Below are 13,262 nucleotides of genomic sequence, written 5' to 3'. Positions count from 1 at the left end.
GGGAATTCTACAAAATATGGAATGAGTGTTGCATAAAACCCTACCTCTTACAAATTCCCTAGTAAATCTACTTTGACCAGTAATCCATGAAAATTAGGAAAGAAATAAACAAAAATATGGGAATTTTTAATTATTCATGTTTCTGCTTTCTTTCTGTACTAAATAATCACATCAGTATTAAGCTAGATAAACCGCAATGTACTTTTCTTGTTCAATATTATTTTACTTAAGTGGTATCCAAAAAAATTAGCAATACAAAACTGTGTCCAAAAAATTAACATTACTAATTAAAAATGTGTATCTAAGGAAACTAGAGTTTGGGCAAGAATCTAATACAAATCTGTGCCAGCAGCTTTTTTTTTTTTTTTTTTAAAGATTTTATTTATTTATTTGACAGAGAGAGAGATCACAAGTAGGCAGAGACGCAGGCAGAGAGAGAGGCAGAGAGAGAGGAGGAAGCAGGCTCCCTGCGGAGCAGAGAGCCCGATGCGGGGCTCGATCCCAGGACCCTGAGATCATGACCTGAGCTGAAGGCAGCGGCTTAATCCACTGAGCCACCCAGGCGCCCCTGTGCCAGCAGCTTTAATTGACATTTTGATGTATCTTTCTCAAAAACTAAATATGAAGTAGCTCATCCCAGAGCAAGAAAATTTTAATTCCAGTTTAATAAAGTAATGAATTGCATTTTATTAGATATGTTTAAGTAAGGAATTGCTGTTTACTGTTTCCTATGTTAAGGCATTATTCCAAGAAGAAAATCTTGAGGGGTCAGTTGGTAGAGCATGCAGTTTTTGATCTCAGGTTCAAGAATTTTAGCCCCATGTTAGTGTAGAATTTACTTAAAAAAAAGAAGGAAGTCTTGAGAACTTGTTAGCTGCTTAGCTTGCCATCCTCCCTCCTCAGAGACTTGATTTGCAATCAACAGTTATGTAAATTTTTTATCAGATTAGACTTTCAGAACTAAATTTTCTATAATATATGCAACCGTTACCTCAGTAAAACTGACAAAATGTCAGAGAAAAGGACAAGGTACACTAATTAGCAAAATGGTAGAGATCTGAAGGAAATTTAAATTGAGAAATCTTTTTTTTTTTTTGGAAGGTTGTAATATCCTAGAGGGTAAGCAGAAAAGAATGTTCCTATGGACCATTTGATGACTCTAGTTAGAACGGAAAGAATGCTGTATGCAATTTACATATCACCTAATTTAAAGTGCCTGATAACTTAAAATTTGTGTTTTATTATATAATAATGATAATTTTAGCTCTATTTTTTATTAAAATGAAGTCAATACCATTTCTATGGTATGGTAATTTCCTATAGGTATGATAATTATATGAAGTCTCTAATCATTTTTTTAAAATAAATCTTTTATAAGTTTAGAAATGTGAACTTCATTTCATCATGTGTATTCTAGTGAGGTGACAACATACTGTCACTGATGTTATAATTTTCTTACTAAGCTAAATCCCTAATACATTATATTTACTAACTCAGAAGCAAAGCTACCAGAACCTGGAATGTGTACATTCTGTTATAAAATTTTTATCAGTTTTAAAGTTCTGTAAATAAGGGCGCCTTGTGTGTAAGTATTGTAATCATGTCTACATTTTAACTATAAATGTGTGCACAAAATAGTGACTGACTACATGTACTATTTAAGTAAACCCTTTTCCCATATTAAGGATTTTTTTTTTCATATTTGAGAGGATATTACCTAGATCTAATTCATATGCACCACAAAGTGCAGATTCTTAAAAATAGCCATTTCTTCATTTTTTTCCCCTTTTGGAAATTTGAAACTTTTTAGATGTAGTTTTTAATGATTTCATGTCATTTTCAGCCTCCTCCTACCTATCCAATGACAGTATGTTGCCAGCATTTTCCAAAATACCACATTGCAATTTGCACTGCTTTATTTCATAAGTTTCTCAAACTTTTAAACTCCAAAATCAAAATATGATCTTCATTATCTTCAATTGGGAAAGCTTTTATGTAAACCTTTCTTACCAAAGATACCCTGTATTTCCAAGTAGTATTTTTAAAAAGTGATTTAACAAAAAGGAACTAGTTACCCAATGCCATAATTTCCGTTGTCTGCAGATTTGTGGAAAAAAAGAAAGATATTTTGGACAGTAAAACCTCTGCTCCAGTTACATCCTATAATTGTGCACAGTGATATTTAATAATAACATTTTAATTAGGCACTTATATGGCCTTTATTCTTTGAAAGCATTTACATAAATTATCACAAATATTCTTCACAACAATCCTATGAAATAGGTGTTATTATTAGTCCCAACTTGCTGATGAGAAACTAGAACACTGAATAGCCATATTAATAGATATCAGGTATAAAGAGGCCATAGTTTCTGGCACTTTCTGGATCAAATAGTTATAACTCTTCTCCTTTCCCATTTATCTTTACCACATTGTTGTGTCATGATGTTCTACTTAAGAAAATGCGAATTTGTCCTAATTACTCACATGGCCAAAAAGTTTTCACTCTAAGAAACATTCAGTATGGTCTAGATGACATTCCACCAGGTTTAGAGTAGATTCTTTATATTCTTGCTCCATATTAACAAACCAGGGTAGTTAATATCTCCCAACATGTTGGAGTTACTGTAACATAGAACACGTTGTCTAATAGCATAAAAATTAAATATGTTTCAAAGAGTACAGATAAGCAGTGCTCTCAAAACTTTGACCTTTTGCATCTTTACTTTCCCAAATTATATATCATGAAATAAAAACTCTTTCACGTGCTTTACTGTTACATAATTTTTACAGTCTGGTTTTGCTTGCAAAATAGCAATCCAGTTGATCTGCCATGATCCCAGTAATTCTGATCACTTTGTTTAAAATTTCTTCTCAAGGTGCTTCAGGGCCATTAGTGAATGAGTATTTTACACACTTAATTTACATTAACTGTTTTTACAGAGAAGATGAAAATGCAACATATTTTTATGGAGTGATAGTCATTCCTTTTTTTGTTATTGTGTTTAAGCAAAAAGATACAATTATCTTCAAGGTCTTTGATAATATAGATAACGTCCATCATAAACTTATTTTTGCAGTCAAGTTATTCACATACACTGCTAAAAGTTTAAAGAGTTTACCATTGCATAGATACAGATACGTAGAAAAACAACACATACAACAACAAATAAGTCAGATCTCTTAATGTTAACCTTAATAAAAATTAGTAAGACAGAACAAATCAGAATGTGAGAAAGGTAAGTTGTATCTAATAGAAGATAGTACCAACCCCACATTAAGTCCAACCCATGCACAAAGACATGCACCTTTTTCATCTTGACCATCCATTCACTAATTAATTTTAAAATATTCATTGTGTTTCCATAATGTACTACTAAAATTATCTCCTATAACTGATCCTCTGTTCACTCGCCTATATGGCAATATTAATATCTGTGAAATTAATGAAACAGGCTGAGGTCCTCATTACTAAGCACATTTGTCAATTTGGAGTTTTTGTTTTCCGTTTTATAAATATGTACAAATTAATTCACCAGCTTTTACACAAGTTAAAACAATTTTCTACAATGTTAATTTACTTAGGGAAAACAGTTTCTAATATAAGTCTCAGTTCTACAGTAGGTTTTCTTGTAAGTAAGTAATCTTTGATGAATAAATAGTGTGTATAACAAACTGTACAAATTGTCACAAGATTATGAGACATGAACCCAAGAAGTGTAGACACACTGAGGACACAAGGTATGGAAACAATTGTAAAATAACAATTGGCAGTATGTAACCCGGTGTGAAAGTGAGAGAGAAGTTGGGAATCGGGTTAAGAATGTTAAACCTCCTGCAGTGTGTGATGAAATCCCTCAAAATGAAGAAATACTCCAACTAACATGCAGAAAGTGCAATTTAGAAACACCAGTATGGGAGGACTTAATATTAGTGTAAATCATTATGGATAGGTCAGTGACAGTTGGGAATCAGTTTTTGTTGTTTTGATTTCATAATAGTTTCCTCATATTAAGTCTGAAATAATATTCAGAACCATTTGAAAGGCTGGACACTTATGAAGTCTTTTGAATACAAAAGACCATACAGGCAAGTTAGGAAAAAAACTTAACTATAATAATTTTCCACCTCCTTAAGTGTATCATAAAGCAAAGTGCATCATCTCCAAAAGTCCTTCCAAATAAGACTTGTTCCAAGGGATATTGCTGGGTCTTGTGAAAAAGAAAATTCAAAGACCAACTAAATTTCTGATGTTCTGTAGTTCATAAAAATGAACAGTTTTAATATATTAATGCTCTTTGTAATTCTCAAAATAGGAATTATACAAATAATTACATAGCATTTATCAATATTATGGAAATAATTTTCTGCAAAATATAGTTTCAGAAATGGGCTATAGAGGGTGTTTGTACAAAATGTATGAAAGTCACATCTGCAAACCATTGGTTAGAAAATCAAGCTTGTTAAGATTTTCCTTTTAATTTTTGCTCTATAACCTTTGCTGGCAAAGAGTGTATTTAATTATCGATATGCAATTAAGCACTTAAGGGATTAATTAATTAGTTGACATTTGTAACACTCTTAAAGATGAAAATCACTGTTTAAGAATTATCATTATTAATATGAACAGATGCAAAGGATGAAAGCATCATTTATGCATGCATATGACACACCAATCAACTCTTAGCTTATTCAAAGACCTAATTGCTCTTTGAGCCAACATAAGCACCAATTTCCAAATATTAATCCAGTGCATCTTCAAATATATTATGGCAAGTCATATTCAGTAATATTTATTCTCAATTTTAAAAAAGAAAGGCATATTTAAGTGATATGAGTAAATTATGAACACCGTTTTCAAAAAAAATCTGTTGTCTGCTAATACTGAGCAAAATTAGAACTATAAAATTAACTCTCAAACAATAAGTAATATTAAGCAAAAGAAGTAAGAATATAACTTCAGTCATTCTTTTATACAACATCTAATAGTACACGATATACCATATACCAAAATGCAAAGTCAACACTTAATTTAAACCTTGTAATGTTAAATGTGGGTATTCACTATCAATTTTCTGATATGTTTATCCACTTTATTTTTTAAGTTAAAGGTGTTTATTTAATGGAAGGAAAAATTATATGAAAGTTTATTTTCATCTTTAGCATGTTGCTTTAATAAAATGCAGATTTTTTTTTTTTACTATACTGATGTAAAGGCAAAACTCATTGATGGCAATAAAATCCATATAAGCTTTTGACAAAGGCTTTCATTTAAACCTGAGATAACACACTGAAACTTACAATTTGATAAGTTATGTACCCACACAATATCATAGGAAGTAATAAAGAAATAATATAGAGTTTACAGAGCCATTTATATCAACTTCTTAAATGACAGAAGCCTGTTATCTTAGCTCTGCAGGCTATCAGTTCAAATATATAATACTAAGATGTGTTTTTGTTTAGAGCATTTTTGATGCTTGGTAAGCTTTATACTGGCATTTGTCATTAAAACAATATGTAGGATGCCATAGTTATAAGGAAATGGTATTTCAATTTACAACCTATTTTTATGAACTTATGAGAATTAACACTGTTTAGAATAAAGCTTTTGGTACTTATTTTCATGAGAGCACTTAATTGTGTTTCTACATTCAATGCATAAACTTTAAGTTAATAACAAAGTGAAAGCTTAAGCATGCAAAGAATAATGTAAAGGAGCTGAAAATTTTTCATAATCTAAAATGGAAAAATTTTTCTTTTTTTTTTAAGATTTTATTTATTTATTTGACAGAGATCACAGTAGGCAGAGAGACAGAGAGAGAGGAGGAAGCAGGCTCCCTGCTGAGCAGAGAGCCTGATGCGGGGCTTGATCCCAGTACCCTGGGATCATGATCTGAGCCTAAGGCAGAGGCTTTAACCCACTGAGCCACCCAGGCGCCCCTAAAATGGAAAAATTTTTTCTTAATACATTCAGGGTCTCAATAAAACAGATGTTCTCAAAAACAATTCTATCAAGATTTATATATTTAAATTCTAGTTCTCTTAAGATTTATAGTTAGAGATGATAGATAAATCCCTTTGTAAAAACAACAAAAAAGTCTACTTCTCTTTCTTAGGGTTTTTAAAAATTATTACAATCATATAATTTGTTCAAGTATATCATGATTTCTTTTCTTAAGATTAATTTTTCATTTCAACCTGCAATAGCAGTGATGATCCTTTCTCTAAACTACAGCATATCTACTTGATGTTTTTTCAGAAAACACTGTGATTAAATGAAAAGGTTTTTATGCATTAAACTAAACAAAATCTATGCTAAAAATATCTAGAGTTTAAAAAATCTACATTTTTATGTTATAAATCACTCATCTAAGTATTTTTCCAAAATTGTGCTTAAGAAATCTCATTTAAGATTTAAAGATTAATTATTATATTTTGGGAAAGAACACTTCACATAATTGAAAACAGGTTTAAAATCAGCCTTCAGTTTTCTTTTTATCCCAAGTGTTGTGTGTTGAAATCTGGGCTTTAGAAGTGGAACAGTTATTAACAGTGACAAGGATGAGTGAGGGTCATGACTCAAGTGGCATGGAAGGCAAGACCACTGAAAATAGGGAGGACAGAGATATTTAAACCAAGGATGATAATAAGTTTAAAGGTTAAAAAATAGTGAGCAGGCTGTTAAAATATTTAATTGACTTGGAATATTGGCTGGGAAGGTGCAAGGTCAAGGAGAAGGAACTGGAGTAATAATGTGTGTCAGAGTTTCTGGATTTTTCAGAGAGAAGGATGAAACAATGACATACAAGTGGTAATTAAAAAATTAGTTAGGGGTCCAGTCTCCCTTCTCTTTAGTACACATATGGTAGGAGAGAGAAAATAGTACGTTTGTCTGACATCCAGGCTTTAGTTTTCTCAGAAAACTTAGAAAAGTTCTGAAAAGAAGATGAGTGTTTAATAGATTTTGGTGATGACAGATTTTTATTTCAGCCAAACATCAAAGCAAAGTTTGTGTTGACAGGGTTAGGAAGTGTTAGAAACTGGATTCATATTAAGAGACATACTGAACAGAATGTAGATGAGACTAAATGCTGGCAGATTACCTGGGAAGCTGGGAATTGCCTTGCATATCAAGTAAACAAGGAAAGGGACACAGTTGGGATTATTTGGATAGCTTCCAAGGAAGAACTAATCCCCTCCTTCCTGGGACTGCTCTCTTGCACAGTTTATGTTGTTAATGTCCAAACTGCTGAAGAAATGGTGGTAGGGAGTGTTTTGGGGGCCCTTCAGTCCTGCTATGGGCCATGTCTTAAGCAAGGAAGAACATTTTAAATTGAGTCACTTTGTTAATCCCAGTGGTTTAGAAATTCTAATTGTGCTTCCTGTGGGCTAATTCTCACTAAACATCATGAAAATTAGATCCTCTGTTTGAATGAAAAAATAAAAACGTTCCCCTTTCATCCTGGGAATCACCTTGTACATTTTCCCAGATAACTAACTCCCATTCTCCCTTTCCTAGTTTTCTATATCTACAAATTTACATCTAGACTGATTGCATAAATTTCTCATATCGTCCATCTTTTATTTTTGTCTTTTCATCCCACTCACTGGAGTAATCATCATCTTTATCTTCAAATGAATGTTCTATGGTTATTTTATTTTTTACTTCCAAATGCATTTCTAATCTATAGAATATCCCTGTTATAAAGCATCTTGTACTTATTTTACGGATTTAATAAACTTTCCAATATTTCTGAGGATATTAACCATATTGATTTGTTTTTATCTGGTCTCTCTTTATTGCCTATTTTCCCTAAGTTCCTTTTTAAAGTTTCTTGGTTTTGGTTTCTCTCATTCATGCAAAAATCTTTCCTCAAAGCTGCCTGAGCACAGTTGTCCATTCATAATTAAGAATGAGGCATTAAAAACAGCTGGGATCTTGAAGGTCTTACTGTTCAGCATTTTAAGTTTCTGTAATGGCTTTTGTTTTCAGAATGAGGCCTCTGTCTGTTGGTCTGAAAGCCTTTATTTTTTTTCCTCACAGAATAAATTTTCTACTTACTCCTTAGGGAGATGTAACTACTTGATTACCTTGGTTCTTTAGTATAAGGATGGTATATGGGTTCTAACCTTTTCTTACTCATATTTTTAATGCTCTTGTGTTTTTGGTCCCTCTGGCCAATTATGGACCTGTCCGCGGTGCTGAAAATTAATCACTTCCTTACTCAATAGGCAGATTCAGCTTTCTTTAAAATATATATTTCTTTGAGAGAGAGAGAGAACACAAGTAGGGGGAGTGGCAGAAGAAGAGGGGGAAGCAGGCTCCCTGCTAAGCAGGGGAGCCCAAAGCAGAGCTCGATCCCAAGATGCCAGGATCATGACCTGAACAGAAGGCAGACAATTAACCTACTGGGCCACCCAGGCACCCCAGATTTAAGCTTTCTTTTAGAATTATTTCCAAACAGGGGCACCTGGGTGGCTCATGGGTTGGAGCCTCTGCCTTAGGCTCAGGTCATAGTCCCAGGGTCCTGGAATCAAGCCCCGCATCAGGCTTTCTGCTCAGCAGGGAGGCTGCTTCCCTCTCTCTCTCTCTGCCTGCCTTTCTGCCTACTTGTGATCTCTGTCTGTCAAATAAATAAATAAGCTCTTTAAAAAAAAAAAGAATTATCTCCAAATATCTGGCTATCCACTTTCCACATTCCAAAAACTTGTTTATATTGCTCATCTCTCCTCTCTTTGATATTCTTTTTCTTTTATGACCAATTTAATATTGTCAGAAATAGCAAAAATAAATATCTTCATGCAATATACTGTGTTTGGTTTATAAGTCTTATATTTTATTCTTCTGATCATCTCCACTAATTTTGTGATTTTTTTATTTTTTGAAATTTTTTGAATTTTTTTGAATTCAATTTTTTGAATGTTGAATTTTTTAAAAAATTTTAAGCTAAAAATCTAGTAACATGTTTTAATCAAAAATTCTTCTAAGTAGGGGCACCTGGGTGGCTCAGTGGGTTAAAGCCTCTGCCTTCGGCTCCGGTCATGATCCCAGGGTCCTGGGATCCAGCCCCGTATCAGGCTCTCTGCTCAGCAGGGAGCTTGCTTCCTCCTCTCTCTCTGCCTGCCTGTCTGCCTACTTGTGACCTCTGTCTGTCAAATAAATAAACAATATCTTTTAAAAAAATTCTTTTAAGTAAACTGAGTTCAAGTAAAATCAGAATTGAAATATGACATCCACATGGCATATTATTTATGCATCATTATTTCAATGCAAAGATCTGTATAATGGGCCAAGTTAAATACAATTACAAATATGTAATATGTCTTTCCTATGTATCATAGTTGAAATTTTCTTAGTTATTGACATTTAGGGTTAACACTGATACGGAAAATATACAGTGAGATCTCTGTTATAGAAAACAATCTTATGCCAAACATTTATCTTTTCCATAAATATAGATACAATTTTTATCACACATAGATTTTTAAAAAATTATTTGAAACATAAAATAATTTCATTTTCAATTTCTTATGTGCAGACGGGGGATCAAATTTAACAAATTTAACAAATAACGAGCAAAAGTTGCTCTAAATATTTTAGATTTTTTTTTTTAGATCCTTTATTATAACTTATATCAGCTTCTGTATTATAGTAAGAGAATGCTCTCATGTGAAAGTATCATGGCTTTGTTAAAGCCCCTTTGGTTCATCTTAAACCACCATTAAACCACCATTACAGTAAATTTGCAAGACCTAGTGAAAATCTTAGGCAATGAAAGCTGAGTAAAGGTTATGACTTTATAGTATATTGATACAATATTCTATGGCCTTGTAAAAGTGAGCTGTAAACATCTAAAAAGCTAGCCGTTCTTACCCCAATATATTTGAGAAATTAGGTAACATTCTGCTATATAATAGTCAGACAATAAGAAGAATTGGTTGCTCAAAAAACATGGATAATGCAAAAGTGATATTTCTCCTAAGAAAACATTGCAAATAGAATTATCCAATAAAATTCATTTGCTTAGGATATAAACAATAAGAGAATGAAGTTTTCTACCAATATATTTAAAATAGTTGACAAGTCATGATACATATATAAAGAACAACTTGTCTGGTCCAGTTGTTGTCCTAATATAGGTAGGACAGTATTGTTACTTAGAGTTTTAAAAACAGAGGAACTTCATTACAAAAAGATTTTAAGAAACTATTTTCATTTCTCTTTAAATTAGTGTATTTTTTCCTATGGAACATTTATTCGAAAGATGCAAAATATAGAAAGACCATTGAAATTTAAAAGAAAAATACAGGTAAAGGTAGGTTTTCCTCTTAGGGAAAGTCTCCTAGAATAATAACACATTTAAGACAACTTAGAAAACTCATAATTCATAAAGAAAGCTTTTCATTGGGGCACGTGGGTGGCTCAGTGGGTTAAGCCTCTGGTCATGATCTCAGCGTCCTGGGATCAAGCCCCACATAAGGCTCTCTGCTCAGCAGGGAGCCTGCTACCCCTCTGTCTCTGCCTCCTGCTCTGCCTTCTTGTGATCACTCTCTCTCTCTGTCAAATAAATAAATAAAATTAAAAAAAAGAAAAAGCCTTTCATTCAGAGGTCTCCAGTTTGAAGATTTGATTGTATATCCTACATATTTATCTTATTTTTTAATTGTGTTATGTTAGTCACCAATAAAATACATCATTAGTTTTCAATGCAGTATTCCAAGATTCATTGTTTATGTACAAAACCAAGTGCTCCATGCAATATGTGCCCTCCCTAATACCTACTACCAGGCTCACCCATCCTCCAGCACCCTTCCCCTCTAAAACCCTCAGTCTGTTTCTCAGAGTCCACAGTCTCTCATGCTTTGTCTCCCCCTCTGGTTTCCCTCAGTTCACTTTTCCTTTCTTTCTCATAATGTCCTCCATGTTATTCCTTACGCTCCATGAGTGATGCCATATGATAATTGACTTTCTTTCCTTGACTTATTTCACTCAGCATAATCTCTCCAGTCCCATCCATGTTGATTGGAAAACAGTACGGAGATTCCTCAAAAAATTAAAAATAGAGCTACCCTATGACCTGGCAATTGTATCTTGATGGCTGCTTTACTTGGGAGATTTTAATTAAGGTGCTAGGAAATCTGTACTTAATTCACTCGAAAAACTTTTACTAAGCATCTACACTGCCAAGCGCTGCCCTAGATTCTGTGAGTTCTACTGAAGGACTTAGAGATTTCATCCTCCAGAATTTTACAATGAAGATGAGAGTCAGTTACATACCTTAGGAGCAAATCAACAAGGAAATTGGATAAAAAATAATGAGAGGCATCTGATGATATATATGTCTCTGACTTGGGGTTCTATATCAATACTCTGGAACTATGTTAAAATAGTTCATAAAGTACTGCTCCAGAAGCATATTTAATGCCAAAACACTGAGTCAGAGAGCAAATCAATGAAGAATTCATTTAAAAAGTTCCATCCAAGCATTATTATCCATGTGAAGGTGTTTATCTTTTATATGATTTATTTTATAGAAGTATTATTAATTTAGAAAGTAAGTATAAGGTGTTGCCTCAGAAAAACTTTATCATTTGAGAGCCAAGTAATACATTCGGAATTCTGTTATAACTAGACTTACTGTGGTGAGCATTTAGCAATGTATACAAATATGGAAACATTACATTGTATATCTGAAACTAATATAAAGTTATATGTCAGTTTACCTCAATAAAAAAGAAAATGATAATAAAAAGAAAAATAAATTAGTTTTATGCCAAAAAAACAAAACAAAATAAAAAAGAAAGTTAGGCTACCCTTTCTCCTACCAAATGTTTTTTTTTTTTCATGTCTTTGGTTTGAATGATAGAGCAGATCTATCTTATTTTTATAGTGTTACATTGACAGTTTTTCTAATATTTAAAAATATATTTAGGGGCACCTGGGTGGCTCAGTGGGTCAAAACCTCTGCCTTTCGCTCAGGTCATGATCCCGGGGTCCTGGGATCGAGCCCCACTCGATCAGGCTCTCTGCTTGGTGGGGAGCCTGCTTCCTCCTCTCTATCTCTGCCTGCACTCCGCCTACTTGTGATCTCTGTCAAAAAAATAAAATCTTAAAAAATATATATATATATACACACATATATATATATTTAAAGTGTATGCTCTTTGTTGCAAAAACAATTATATGCATAACCTCCTACCATCTTACAAATCAAGAGCTCCAAAAAACTCATTTTCCTTGCCTATTCTTTTATATTTTGTTAAACGTGTGTCAAATTCTAACTCCCTTTGACTAATTTTATTGCCTATTCTGCCTCACATATTTGAGGAATTCATTCTCAATGATCCTTTTAAATTTCATAGCTATATTATCAAAACTATCTAATTTTAATTAGAAGTTTTACTGGATATATCTCTTAGCATTGCTCCTTACATCCAATGTCTTTCCCTTGATTCATTTTTTTTGTTTTGTTGGAGCATTACCTTAAATAACATTTTTTTCAGCTACCTGCTGCCTATGTAACATCTTGGTTTTATTTTGTAGTTATGTATTGATACAGAATTCTATGATTAAATCCTTTTATTAAATTGTAGACATTGCTCCATACTCCTTTATCATCCAGTTTCACAACTAAGAATTCATTTCTAAGGATCCTCTTTTTTTCTCTTGGATTTTATTTGCAGTTTGGAATTTGGGAGGAAATTGTATTAATATTATGACTATTATCAAAATGAACATGGATAAAAGTAATAATAGCAAGTACTTAATGGTTACTACTAAAACTTCTGTCAGTCACTGTTTTACAAGTTTTATATTGCATTAATTCAAGCAGTCTTGATAATAACATAATGAAGTAAGTTCTATTTTTATAAACATTTTCAAATAAGAAGCTGAGCAAAAGAACTTCTTATTTAAGGGTACATGCCAGATAGCAGGGAAAGATATCAACATTCAATTCCCTAAACATATGTGATATTAATTCAGTAATGTACTTTTTAGAATTTCATCGTAAGTGTGTGTGTGTGGTGACTAGAATGTCCAGGTAAGATTGAATGAGGAGATGGTTCTAATATGAAGATATAAGTAGGGATGGATTTAAGAGTATATTATATAAATCAATAAAGATAAATTCACTGATGCAGTGGAATGGTTTTTATACTTGAGTGTACTAAAATCACCTGGAATTACTGTTTTAAAAAATACAGATTTCTCTTGAAATTTTGTTTTGCTTTGTTTCAAGATCTTAGGTATAATAGGG

This window comes from Meles meles, chromosome 14 (assembly GCF_922984935.1).
Source record: "Meles meles chromosome 14, mMelMel3.1 paternal haplotype, whole genome shotgun sequence".
Lineage (NCBI taxonomy): Eukaryota > Metazoa > Chordata > Mammalia > Carnivora > Mustelidae > Meles > Meles meles.
Note: the sequence above shows the minus strand (reverse complement) of the source record.